General features: G+C 32.4%; 1 protein-coding gene across 7 annotated transcripts in view; it reads right to left on the bottom strand.

Moving 5' to 3' along the window:
- The window catches only part of Cntn6 (contactin 6), a 291,448-nt gene extending 278,284 nt beyond the window's left edge, over positions 1 to 13,164 (bottom strand). For 6 of the 7 annotated variants that reach the window (XM_033757030.1, XM_033757032.1, XM_033757034.1 and 3 more), the window contains exon 1: positions 12,763 to 13,164. The gene's annotated coding sequence lies outside the window, so the exon portion shown is untranslated. The remainder of the gene's footprint in view (positions 1 to 12,762) is intronic. The other variant, XM_033757031.1, reaches the window with a different exon arrangement.
- Positions 13,165 to 14,041: the final 877 nt, after the last annotated feature.

The following is a 14,041-nucleotide window of genomic DNA, read 5'->3' as shown; positions in this document are numbered from 1 at the left end:
AGTGGTGATAAAACCTGTGAGAAGTGAGGTGTAATGTAGGTGACCGGGACTGTGCCCTTGAAGCGGGTATTCAGATCTGAACCCTTCTTCTTCTCTTGGATTACCAGCTGCCACGAAGTGAGTATCCCTCTCCCCCACTGACTCCTTGTCTTAGTGATGTCTCACCACGGGGAAAAAAGCCACCGTCAACCAGCCATCGGCTGAAATCTCTGGAACCATGAACTCAAAGAAACCTTTCCTCCCTAAAATGATTAGGCCAGGTTGTATATTTTTTAAAATAATAACAGAAAGCTTAGTGACATAGTAGAAATTGATTAGTAAATATTATTCTCAAGTAGACATAAAAAAGTTTGTTGATTTTAATTATTTTTACTAAATATTCCGAGAAAAGTATCAATATTTTTAGGTCTAAATCAAACAAAAATTTGTTCGTTAAATTCTGTGTGGCCATGTCAACAATGTCATTTCATTACTTTCTTCTCAAGTAAAATAATATCATGTCCTAAACATAATATGTTATAATAATTTAACTGCAATTTAAAAGAAAAAGAAGTTCTGTTCTGAGCATCTGAAGAAGTAAAACTATGTATGTCATGACCTTTATGATATCTGAAGAGGTACGTATTATACACCTTACAAATACTATCTAGCTCTAAAATTTCTATTTGTTTCCTAATCCAAAGATACATGCACTTTTGAATTTTTCTCCTATACTAAATCCCTGAAAAACCCACATCCCCAAAAAGATAGTTCTGAAATACAGTTGGTAGTGATATTATAAATAACTTCTTAAAATTTCTGCTTTTTCATAATAAATTGCATCATACTGGTAAACAAACGCAGAGACATAAATTTAAATTTAACATTAATTATTGTTGTAACGTGCTATTTTTTTTTACCATTACATTTAGATTACACTATAATAGCACACTTGGAATGCATACAGATGCATTTAAATGTTTCTCTGCTATATTTAAAATCTAATTAATTAAGCAAGTATTTATTATCAATCACTTTCCAGACTTTGTGTTTGGTGCTGGATCTTCAAGATTAACACATAGTCCATGTCTTTATTAAAGTTCAAAATTACTACTTTAAAATTCTTTGTGACCTGAAAGACACCGTAGATCAAAAATTGATTTAATTTTAATAAGACTGAGAACAATAACTGTGTATCACTTATAAAAGTATATTGAGAAATGTTGATTAATTCAGTTTTCATGAAGCATTTGACTTTGTGGAAGGCAGGTTGGGTACTATTGGCTCTATTGTATACATTTGCAAACTAACATTCAGATAACTGATAATATATTTTATATGTGTTCACACTTAGAATTAAACAAAATAGATGTAGTGCAATCTTGCAGAAAAGATTGAGATATGAAAATAATGACATCTCCTTGACATGTCATAAACTTCTTGAGCATAAGAAACCATAGGAAATTACAAATGAATAATAGACAAGGGACATGGGAAGACCTGAACAAAATGAGCAGGCACAAATTGTCCAAACACTATGGAATATTCAGCTCTGTGGTTATGGAACAAGGGTGATTTAAAACAGTACGGAAATATAGCTCATACCTATGGGCTCTTTTGTTTTTCTGGTGGATCAGATATAAAGGCATTTAAAATTAGTAACAGTATTTATAAAGGTATGGAAAATAGGCATACATTTCTCTGAACATTTAAGGGGAATTATACTCCTCTCCCTTTTTTTTTTGTACTTTGTCCTCCAGAAACTAAATTCTTCAAGGCTTTGTACTCATCTTTGTGTATTAAGTTCCTATATCACAGTTGATAAACATTTTAAATAAATGCATTAATTCCATAAATCATGTTTGAATAGTCTTCAATAAGTGTTAATAGGACTCATGCTGACACCTTTAAAAAAGGCACATATAATTTGACATAAAATTTGTGCTTGTAGAAATTTATTTTTAAGAAAAAAAGATTCAGGTAAAAAGATATTTATCATGGTATTTCTCATAAATACTGAAAAATGAAGCATTTGATAAGATGGTATTGGTTTGAGTAAACTATGAAATACCCAGCTAGTGGAAGGTCATTGAGCCACAGGAGAATAATGGTATCAGAAAATTCTGACAATATATTAATTTTAATAAAAACAAGTTATAAGACAGACCACATAGATTCATCTGAATGTTGAAGTACACACACACACACACACACACACACACACACACACACACAGATTGGAAAGATCCCAAATGAAGAGTGACAGAGTAAAAAATAATTCATACTTTCTCTTTAATCTTAAAATTCTATATAATACAATTTATATGCCCCTTTTAACCAGAAAATAATTATTAAACATATTCTGGTCTTCAGTTTTTTCCTTCATTCACTTTATATAGTATGACAATGGTATTAAATAATTTTATGCAATCTGCAAACAGTAAACAGATTTCACCATCTTAATTTATGAGAATCATTGGCTTGTTGAAAATGAATAATATTCAGGTAAGAGAGTTGGGCTATGTGATTAGAAAGTCCTGTAAATCTGCAAATAATACAAAATTATAGTTTTGGCTAATCTCTTCTATAGACATTTTTTTGGATAAACTAGTATACAATGTATCACCATAGAAATAGAGGGACATATGTCTTTTGCAAATATGTGCTACTTTTTGGGTTGCCCTTTGGTGTTTCTTACTGTACAGGGCTTTTTCTAACATATCTAAAAATTAAATAATTTAATAGCTTTATTGCTCACTTCTCAGATAAAAAATTAAAATTAAAAAGATCAGTCACTAAATGATAGCCATGAATATATATGTGAATTCAAGATACATATGAAGTTGTTTATCTACAAGAAGAAGGCAACTCTCCTTCTTGTTCATAATTCCATCAGCACTACCTGGAACAGCATCTATCAGTTGATAAATATCACACTTGATCTGTGAAATTAATACATTAGTCAAAAATTTCTGTCTGCTATGTATCAGGCAGTAAATTTATCAGAAGGCATAAGACAAGGTTCAAAGTCACAAAAGACATATTCTGGAGGACAGTACAGTACCATTATTAATAAATTAACTTTCTGTAACCCACATTTTCATGAATATAGAACATGTAGAAAAAAGCTCCCCAAATCTGATGAGCTGTCATGGTTATCTTCATGCTCCTCAATGTGATTGGATTATGTGGCCAACAGATAACTTGTTGATGGGAGGTGGGTTTGGTCAAAAGAGGTGGTCACATGGCCTGGAAATGTTTTTTGCCCTCCCCACTTCTTCTCTTCTCTCTCCCTACTTCCTGGATGCCAGGAGGTGAGTAGCTTTTCCTCCCATATGTCACTCTGCCTTGCTGTCTTCCTTTGAAACCAGTGGACTATAGACTGAAACCTCTACAAACTGTCAGCCAAAATGCATCTGTCCACTAAGTTGTGAGTGTCAGATATTGTGCCCCAAGAGAAGAGGAAAGTGGGAAAGTGAATAAGAAATAGGGATATATATATATATATATAATTTGTGTATATATATATAATTTGTGTGTGTGTGTATATATATATATATATAAAACTGTATATATCATATATACATATATATACACACATCACCTTTTTTACAATTGTCTACAAGACCAATACTGACAAATATCAGTTTTCAAATACAATTTAAACTTTAAAATCACTCTTACTATTGCTTCATTAGTAGTAGGTTTAATTGAATTAAATATTATCAATGTTGAAAATTCCCTATATTATACTATCAATCTTAACCAGAATATTTTGATTAATTGAAAATAATTTTATACAGATAGCTAAGTTAGGTAATGATGACTGATAGACAGTAACAAAGAGGTCTGGTCCAAGATAGAGTCAGAACAGGCAAGCCAAGCCTGTGGTTAAAGGCTCAGTTGACATAAATTAGGCCATGAGATGGAGACATGAGGGCCAGGCCTTCAAGCCACCCCAGAGATTTAAAAAAAAAAATTCAAAGCTATGCTGTAATTAGCACCATTTGGTCCAATTTTCCTAAGAAATATGAAAAAAAAACATGCAGAAACAATATACTGAACATGTAGACAAGTGAATGGGACACCCTGACCATCCTCCTACCCGTTTCAGAAATGTCTTTGTTCTACTCCACACTATGGACACTTGCTACACACTTTCTTTTTCTATTAAATCAATATTAGCTAAGTAACTCTACTTACATTTTATAGGTTTACTATAGTTTAACCCAAGATAACCTGTGATGTGATTTTACTGTTCAAAAATCGCCCCCACAAAGAGCCTCAACAGCAAATCACCTTAGGACTCATCCTGCTTCTCAGGAGCTCTCTCTTATAAAAAAATTTTCATACTGAGGTCCTCCTTTGTCCTCGATTCCATTCTTCAGCATCCTGAGACAGTAACTCAGTATATCTAAAATGCTAGAGTTATTTCCCTGTAGCAATTTCATATATAAAGGGAATCATGAAAGAATATAAAATCTAAGGACTGAAGTTCTGACCAAAAATATATATTAGAATGTTTAAAGATATGTTCATGAATCTTGAGACTTCACTACCATAAATTGATTGTTTTTTACTATTCCATGTTTCTTTTTGTAAAGAGACTTTTACCTATAAAATAAAAGAAGCCTTGACTCATAACAGTACAATTTTCTGTTTGTGTTTACAAATGTATGAAAATTTTTATTTGCTTTTCCATGTTAATACAACTACAGTGGTAATTAAGTTATTTAGAAAATCCTTTCTGTTATTATAGAAACAGTAACTGCAATTACAGTTATTACAGATGACTCTGTACATCTGCAGGACAAAAGACTGAATAAGAGAGAACTCAAAAATGAGAAAGCTTTTACCGTCAAAGCTTCGTATATGTTGACTACAAGAAGATAAGAGGCCCTATTGTCTTGTCTACAAACCACATAGGTACAATCTTCACAACAGAATAACAAAAAAGAAAGTCACCACCTCTGGAAAAAAATATATATGTATATTAGAATTACTCTGCTAATTCTAAGAGAATTCTCGAGTACAAACCTTTGTGTTAATTTATATATTGAAATATCATCATTAGCACATCTGTCAGCATCAGAGATTCAGAACTGCGCAAGTGTTAGAGTTTGCTGACCAAAGTTAAATGTGTAAAAATAATTTACGTTATTTGTATAGCTCAGTGGCACAGTGCCTGCCTGACAAGCATGAGGTCTAGTGTTTGATCCCTAGTACTGAAAAAAACAAACAAACAAACAAACAGGAGAAATGAACCACCATGAGAGAAATCTAGCAGACATAAGTAACAAAAATACAGCAATATAAAATACACATTTAAGGAAACCATATAGAATGCAACAATGAAAGGAAGACATTAAAAGATGATTAAATAAAAAAAGAAATCAAATACCGAAAAACAGAAAACTGACCTACTGAATGAGTGTTCATTATGAAGAAAATAAAGAGGATCGCAACCTGAAAGACTGACATATATAATACCTGAGAAATTTTCAGAGTTGAAGAAAAGTAGGTAGGAAATTGTAGGAGCTAAAAGGCATACATTTTAAACCACCCTCTCAATGTAGAGCAGTGGGACAGCATGTGAAAAGCCCTAGGTTCAATCTCAAGTAATGACAAGAAAAAAAAAATCCAAAAATATGAAATTACACAATTATTGGATTTGAATCCATTTTGTACAGAAAACAACCCTTAAAATACACCAGAATAAAAAGGCAAATCTACAGTGATGTGAATAAGACTATAGTTTTAGAAGCAAAATTCTGTAAAAGAAAACAGAATATGTAAACAGTGTTCAGAGAAAAACACTGACCGATAAAACAGTATTACTTTAGAATGTGAAGAAATAATTTCCAATGCTATTTCTAGAAGACTTTCAAATTTTCTTTAATACACACAAATTATCTAAAAAGATACATATAAGTTACCGAAAGAAATGTTAAATAAAACTCAGGAAAAAAATCATAAATTTAAATAAACATTGGCAAAAATATTTGGGACAACTTCCAAAAAATGGTGGACTACCTTGGAAATAATTTAAACAAGTGATTGTCCTGTTCTTTCTATCTTCACTTTTTATTAGAAGTATTTTATACTTTCGTAGAACATATAATGCCGTGCTACAGGTTAACATATTTATGTTCAATAAAATGTAATAAAGAATATGAATAATTTTTAAGTCAATTAAAGCTAGAAAAAAGTGAATAATCCATGTTGCAGAAATCCAATAGAGGGGAGTAAAATAAGTTTTTAAAAAATTTAGAGTGTAACATGAGAATTCCAGATCTATTGGCCATCATTACAAATATAGATTAATTAAGTGCATTTATTAGAATACAGAGATTCTGAGGCCAACATAGCAAATTTTAAATTGTTGACATAGCATAGTCCTGATATTATCTGTAGTACTTTTCACACTCGGGCAAAATTTCTTACATGACTAACTGGAATATTGCCTTAGTGATACGGTTAATTAATATGTGCCAATAAGAAAAGGGAATATATATATATATATATATATATTCAGAAGATAAAACAATATAACCAACATCTTTATGTGTTTATAATGGGTTTAAAAAAATCTAATGTAGAATGTGGTTAGCATATTAGATTATATGTTTGCTTTCATTCAACGTGATACTATTTATATGAACACAATGCAATTTTTACATAAGCATAAATATAAAAAGAAATTAAATAAGTGAATACAACCCATGAAAATGGAGACTAGACACCAGAAAGTGGCAATGCAGTTCCCTATTACCGCACTATTGCTTACTTGTTTTATGAATACAGATGATATTAAACATCTAATAGAATTTAGCATTTGTTAATTTTGAGTGGTAGAAATTGATAATTATCAATTTTAGGGACCTAAATATTTAATATGTCTTACTTCAACAAAAGTGATCCAAATAGTTCTGCATTACTTGCATACCTCCTACAAACTAAAAATTTATGTAACAATGAAAAATGTGAAGTGAAGGTGTAAAAATATACAAAGACTGACAACTTTTAAAAAAGTCAATAGGCATCTCCTATCTTCAGATTCTATCACAGAAGTCAGTAAGAGTTATTTGTGTATAATAATAACTAAAACGAAAATATTACAATACATTGTTGAAAACATCTCTAGGAAATGAGACTGGAAACTGATGGACAGATATTTATATTTTATTTAAGTAGATTTTCTACAATTATAAATTATTATTGTCAGAAGATGTATGGATTACTCTGAGATACACGTGTTTTAATTTTAAAAAACAGAAAAATGAATAGCAGGAAAGAAATGCACAGGATTTTATTATTTTTTTTTCTGAAAAAAAGGAATTATGGCTTTTTTTATTCCTTTCTATGCACTACTTTTTTAATGAGAGAATTAGATAAACACTTTTATTTTACCAGGTTTAGTTGTTTCTCGTGTACAGAAATACCATTTATATTTTTAAGCTATATGGATCCAATTATTATTATCTCTTAATCTTTTCAAAATATTCTTTGAACTGTTTGCTTCTCCAATTATGACTTACACAGCAAATTTAATTCTCTACTAAATACCCAATACAATGGATTAAGCAATGATCATAATTTTTATTCATTTCGTTGTTTATATTATTTATCCAACTGATCCACTAAAGCTCATAGGTAAAAATTATAATATTAATAAATAAAGCAATAATTAAATGAACACATAGCGGGCTTATTAATTGCTATGTTTTCTACCAAGATTTGTTTCACACTCAAAGTGTTTAATTCTCTTAGTAGCACCCTGAAGTCAAAATTGCTAATATCTACATTATGGGTGGGGAAACTGAGGTGAACGGAGACCAGAACTATACACTATGCAAATACAGGAAAGAGTGGTTACCACGCATGGTACCTAAGCTCAAACAGCCTGATTCTAGAAGGTTGACTTTGCTCTTTCTCTGTCTCATACAGGGAATAGAGTTTGTCTTACCAATAAGATCCTTAGTTCTTTACTACATAGGATACAAAATATTTAATTGATTCTTTAAAAGGTCACAATATCTAGGTAATTTTATTTATTCATCCATTTAATGGGTGAATAATTTTTTTACTTGACTTCCCCAAAATATTTAAATCTGAAAATTTTGGTTTATATCATGATGATGAAAATTCATTTGCAAAATGCCTTAGGATTCATTACAAGATAGGAAGGCAGGCCAAAGACGTCATAATCATGGACTGATAGGAGGCACTGTGGGAAGGCAGACACAAGGGATTTATATATTTGCTAGTCTTGCCTGTGTTATGCCTTCACCATAGTGAATCTTTACTACTCTAACATACATATTATACATAGCACACACACACACACACACAAACACACACACACTTTAACTAGAGCAGCTTTTGTTAAAATGAGTAACATTTTTCTAATCAAATTGTCACTTAAAGAAATTTTGCAAACTGAAACTTTTTATTTTTATTTATTATTATTATTATTGTTATTATTATTATTATTATCATTATTTTGGTACCATGGATTGAACTTGGGTCCTTGCGCTTGTGAGGCAGACCACCAAATTGCTGAGCTAAATCCCCGGCCCTCTGAAATTTTTTATTTAAAAATTATCAAATAAAGACAATTTTATTCATTGCTTGTTCTACAGAAACAACTAAGAGAAAGAAAAAGGTAGTGTGGGGATGGTGGTGATACAAAACAAAAGCAAAGCCAAAGATCCTCTGTTCTCAGTCTTCCTAGATACAACCCCTGAGCACAGAATCCGCACATTTCCTGTTTCCGAATGTTTGGGAAGCATCAGTAAAATATGAACAACTGCTTTCTTTTAATTTTAGGAGGCCACAGACTGTCCAAAAGCCCTGCTAGCTAATGGAATAATAGAAGAGGACATTGGAAGAAACAAAGGAGGATCTATAAGGTCACAACATAGAGACCCACACCTTTATGGCTTTGGTATATGTTGTGTCATTCACTGCAGTGCCAACCACAGAATAAGTGTGCCTTGAATTGAAGATGATCAATTTGGCAGTTATAGATTTTGAACTGAAGATATATATACTCAACCTTAATAGCTCTACCATGAGTCCCTAACTTCTCAGCTCTTCCCATCAATAGTTGACTTTATTCTAAAAGAGTAAATAAGGAAATGATCAGGAGACAGTTTATTTTTTATTTACTATTTCAAAGACTTCATTCTTATTTGGAACAGTTTAGTTTTAGAAATTGACCAAAAATAGTTTTCATATATGTCCTTCCCCAACAGAGGCAGAGACTCTCTTATTACTGATATTCTGAACCATAATGGCAAACTTACTCCACTTGATAAACCTACAACACTATGTTATTATCACACAGAGTCCATAGCTTGTATTATGGTTACTCTTGGTACAGTGCCTTCCATGGGTTTTACCACATGTATAGTGACATGTACCTGTTATAGTATCATTTAGAGTAGTTTCAATTCCCTAGTAACCCTTTGTGATCTTCCTATGCTTCTCTCATGCACATATTTTGAAGGAAAAAGATTGAAGAAAATAAAAATCAAAAAGGTAATGGGAAAACATAAATCTCAATAACACCTGCAGCTTTGAGAAAGTTATTAGATAATTACTCTTACATAGTTTTAATGTTGCTAAAACATAATCCTTCGGTACATATTTTAAAACAGAAATATAAAAGAAAATATCAGGAGTTAAGACAAAATAAAAAGATGGAGGAAACTAAAAACATTACAGAGATGAACGGTACAGTAGAAACAGAAATATCATGAGACAACTGCCTGGGTATCACAGTGTGGCAGAGAAACTGCATGAAATAAAACTGAACTAACTGAAAAAGTATAAAATTGAAAACAAGTCTGGACAGAATGACAGATGCGGAAGATAAACAAATGATATCCAACATGTTCATAACTGGTGATCCTGAAGAAAAGAAAGAAGTAGTGGAACAAACATCCCAAGTCCTAGTGGGGTGGGAAATCCATACTAGAAAACATTTAACACACACAAAAAAGTCCTTATATCAAAGAATCATAAATAAATATGGTAAACATCAAGAAAAATTTGATGAAGACTGAGAAACTGTAGAACATAGTCTGACAATTAAAAAGAAAGAAAGCTAAGTGTTATGTAGAAATCCATCAGAAAAAGGCAAGTCAGATTCAACTGTAGAAATTTTAGGTGTATCTTACTTAAACTTCAGCATAACTATGGTGCTTTCAATATGGCAAGTCCTCAGTAAAGCTTACAAATAGGTATACATTTCTTAAAGGAAACATAAATGTGATTGTAACAAGGTAGCTAATATTTCCCATAAAAATATTCCGGGGAATAGAAAAAATAGCCTCTATGATTCTAACTTTAGAGCAGGGGTACCACACTAACAAGTGAAATCCAACAACCTAAAACATAATGGCGAATAAACATTTGTTGCTCAAGAATGAATTCTTTCAAATTTGAGGTGAATCTAAACTAAGACCACAGATATCAAGCTGCAACCTAAATACAATAATTCTTAGTAATATTAAACTTGATGTAGACTTTATATTCAGGAGGTATGAGTAGTGTTGACAGCCATAAAATACAGATGCTAATGTATCTTACTATTGCAACAAAGACTTGAAGAGGCTGTTGAACACTTAAACAACTATCCTAAGAAAAGACTCCAGACCATTAGTATGTGCATACTTTGTGTGTTTAGTTATAGCATTACATTTTTGGAGCCAAACTCTTCCTTGGGAAGAAATATATACCTAAAACATAGCAGTTGCTTCAGTTCCATTCAGCTTCATTCTTCCTAGTTTAGTAAAATAAAAAAGATACCATTCTTACAGCTCATGCTATTGCATTTCCAAATGCTTCTTATTCTAACAAAGGATGATTTTAAGAAATTATTCCTACAAAAACAACCCTCCCTTCTTTCTCTTCTCCATCTCCCCACCCTACTTTATCTTATTATCTAAATTTAACCATGAAGATAATCTCCAAATCTCATGATTTGTTATTTACAGGTGGTAAGATTTCTTTTTGACATTTTATGTTTAACTGAAATTATTTTTAAAAAAGTGTACATTAGGCTGCTGCGTTTTAGTTACTATGCTGTTAACATAAATATGTAACTAAATAAATTAGCAAATATTTCATAACCCATTTTCTCTTATAGAGGAATTTAAAAGGTACAAATTTATGTTTATACTATTGAGTATAACAGGAAATAGAAGTATGCAATTAACTTTATATTCATCAAATTATTTTAAAACTTGATTCTTTTTAATCTAAGATCAGACCAAATATAATAATCATTTTTTAAACCATGAAGCGAAATTCTATAAAGAAAGTTACATGGAAATTCTTAAAAGGATATTCTAGTACTTACCTAGAATGTTCAGAGAAAGTAATGCAATGTAGTTATTTAGCTTTTTTTGCTAAGATAGTAAAAGTTTTGCATTTATGTACCCTCATATGAAGCTTAATATAAAAGTTGTCATATTTGAAATCTTTAGACTGTACAGCCATGGTTATTGCTAATAAAAAAGAAATTACTGAAGCATTAGAGATGAAATGACTCAGTATTTACTATACAATCTGTACCAATATTTTTTATGTTTATATGTTTGTTTTGTGAAAATGGATACATTTTCATTTCTATGTGAGGGAAGAGGGACAGAAAAGATGCTTAACTATCTTCTCTCATTATAAAACACCACACATAAATCGGGAAAACCTTCAAGAACAAGTTAAAAGATGATAAACAAATCCATCAGATAAATGAAAATTGCTCAAAACAAGCTATTCAACATTCAACATAGGGCACTTTTTTCAAATATCTTTGAGAAGCATTGTCAATGTAGAATATAATTATGAATATCTCATTTTCCAAATTGATTTTGTGTAATTCTACTGTTCTTTCTATTTTTTTCTCAATATAACTTGTATTTAGTCATTCTGTGAATGTTTCTGAGAGGACATAGCCAGGATGCTGATTATTTAAACCTAAATAATTTTCATTTGAAGAAGCAAGAACTATGAATTCTAATTTTCTCTCACACCCCCCATGTTACAATATCCTATTAATGTAAAGGGTAATATATACATGGCTAATTTCAGAACTCTTAAAAGTTTTGTTCCCAAGTCATCAACTTCTGAAACTTTTCATAAACTATTATAAGAACCTTACAGTGACAAGCTTAACCAGTGTAAATGCCACAGGAGACTCCAAAAGCTACTATCTTAAAGTAGGATAAAAAGCTAACACCATACAAAATTTGGTGAGCCCATTTGACCTCCAATCTTGCCTTCTTCCTTTACCAAAGCCCTCCCCTGGGAAACTTTTTGTAATCATTCCTTTAAATCATCCATGGACACCATATCAAATTGTGCCCATCAACCCTCTGATGAAAAAAAAAATTAACAATCACATTTTCCCATCTGCTTTTACAAAAAGGGCGTATAGCCATCTGAAAGTACCAGAATAAGCACTGTCATCCCATCTTGCCTATTAGTTTTACTGCAGCAAAGACTAGTGAAACACTGAAAAATATACCTGTAGTGTCTCTTTCCCTGGTTTGATCCTAACCTCCCCTGAATACAGATTCAATGCATTTTTTCCTCTCAAGGAATAAATGCATTTTAAGCATCAGCATCATAGAAACACAGCATCAATAAAGCAGTCACTTCTCCCCCAACCCCAGCTTTTACCTGTTATGCTAATACAAAGACAGGAAAGGAAGAAAAGCAGCAGCTTGCCCAGCAATATTCTCATTGCAGCAGACAGCACAATTTTGTACTTACAGATCTTACCAGGGAAATGTCTCAGGATCTTTAAAATTTTTCTGCAGAACTCTGTTTCGAGCCCTCAGCCAGGCATGCTGTGCATCCAGGCAGAACCAAGCCGTATGGAATGTGTATGCAGCTGGGAGATAATGGGACTCTTTTCCCAGCTGGGACTGCAAGCCTGTTATCCACTGAGTACTGCGTGGCTCCTCTCTGGTCTTAAGCACGAAATACGCTCCTCTCCTGCTGCATTCCTGACGGAACCTAGACAATTACTTCTTGTGGCACATGTGCAAAGCTCCCGTTTGGAATATTCAAAAGGAAAATTCTCCCCACACTGAAAGCCAGCTCTATCTTCATCATCCTTCGTAGAATCAGAGAGCGCTGAGAGCAGCTGCCATTCCAGTGGCATGAAAGATTAAATTCATCCTCCTTTCTTTGACTAGAGATAGTCAGTCACTCCTGTCGGGTCATCAGAAAATCTCTCTTATTGAAAACTGGGTCAGACTAACTACTTATTAGGTTCCAACAGGAAAGGAAGTAATTTTTTCTTTGGTTTCACTGCATTGTCATTTGCAAGTAAAGATTAAGCTGGTCAAGGGTCTGCGCTGATTTAGTCTGTATTCAAACGTAAGCTTTCTGAAGCATGCCACTAGCTCCTGCTACTAGTTAGAGTGAAAAGAAAAGGGAAATAACAATCAAAGGCTCATAGGCATTATCACTAAAACATTTCTAGATTTGATTTTTTAAATATGTGCACGAGACTTCTTAAAGGCATGAAAATACATAAAGAAGGTGAACTAAAAGAAGTCAAAACAAGCATTGTTACTCTCACAACACAATCTTGGAAGGTGGAGAACAAGTGTGTATGTGTTTGTGCAACACCTCTGTAAAAAAATGAGTGCTTTTTTGTGTTTCTCACAGAGCAGTTTGACTAAAGTTTTTAGTATGTTTGATTCCTGTCATTCATTTTTAAAGGAACTAACTGCGTGGAAAATAAAGGCTAAGTGACCTAAAAAGTGTGTGTGCATGTGTGTGTGTGTGTGTGTGTGTGTGTGTGTGTGTGTGTGTGTGTGTGTGTGTGTGTGTGTGTGTGTGTGTGTGTGTGTGTGCATAGAGCAACACTAGCACATATAAACACGGCTGCAACATGAGAACAGAATGCTAGCTTGAACTTATTTTCATGCCGATGTAAAAAGAAATAATACTCCTAATATCTTAATGTAAATGGATACTGGGAAAATGAAATTCCCTGGTCAAATTGTGGGTACATGAAAAGATATCTGATGGCCTCAGT

Source organism: Fukomys damarensis, unplaced genomic scaffold (genome assembly GCF_012274545.1).
Source record: "Fukomys damarensis isolate Sample0158 unplaced genomic scaffold, DMR_v1.0_HiC HiC_scaffold_28, whole genome shotgun sequence".
In the NCBI taxonomy this organism is placed as follows: domain Eukaryota; kingdom Metazoa; phylum Chordata; class Mammalia; order Rodentia; family Bathyergidae; genus Fukomys; species Fukomys damarensis.
The sequence above is the reverse complement of the archived record's forward strand: the minus strand, read 5'-3'. Positions and strand labels throughout refer to the sequence as shown.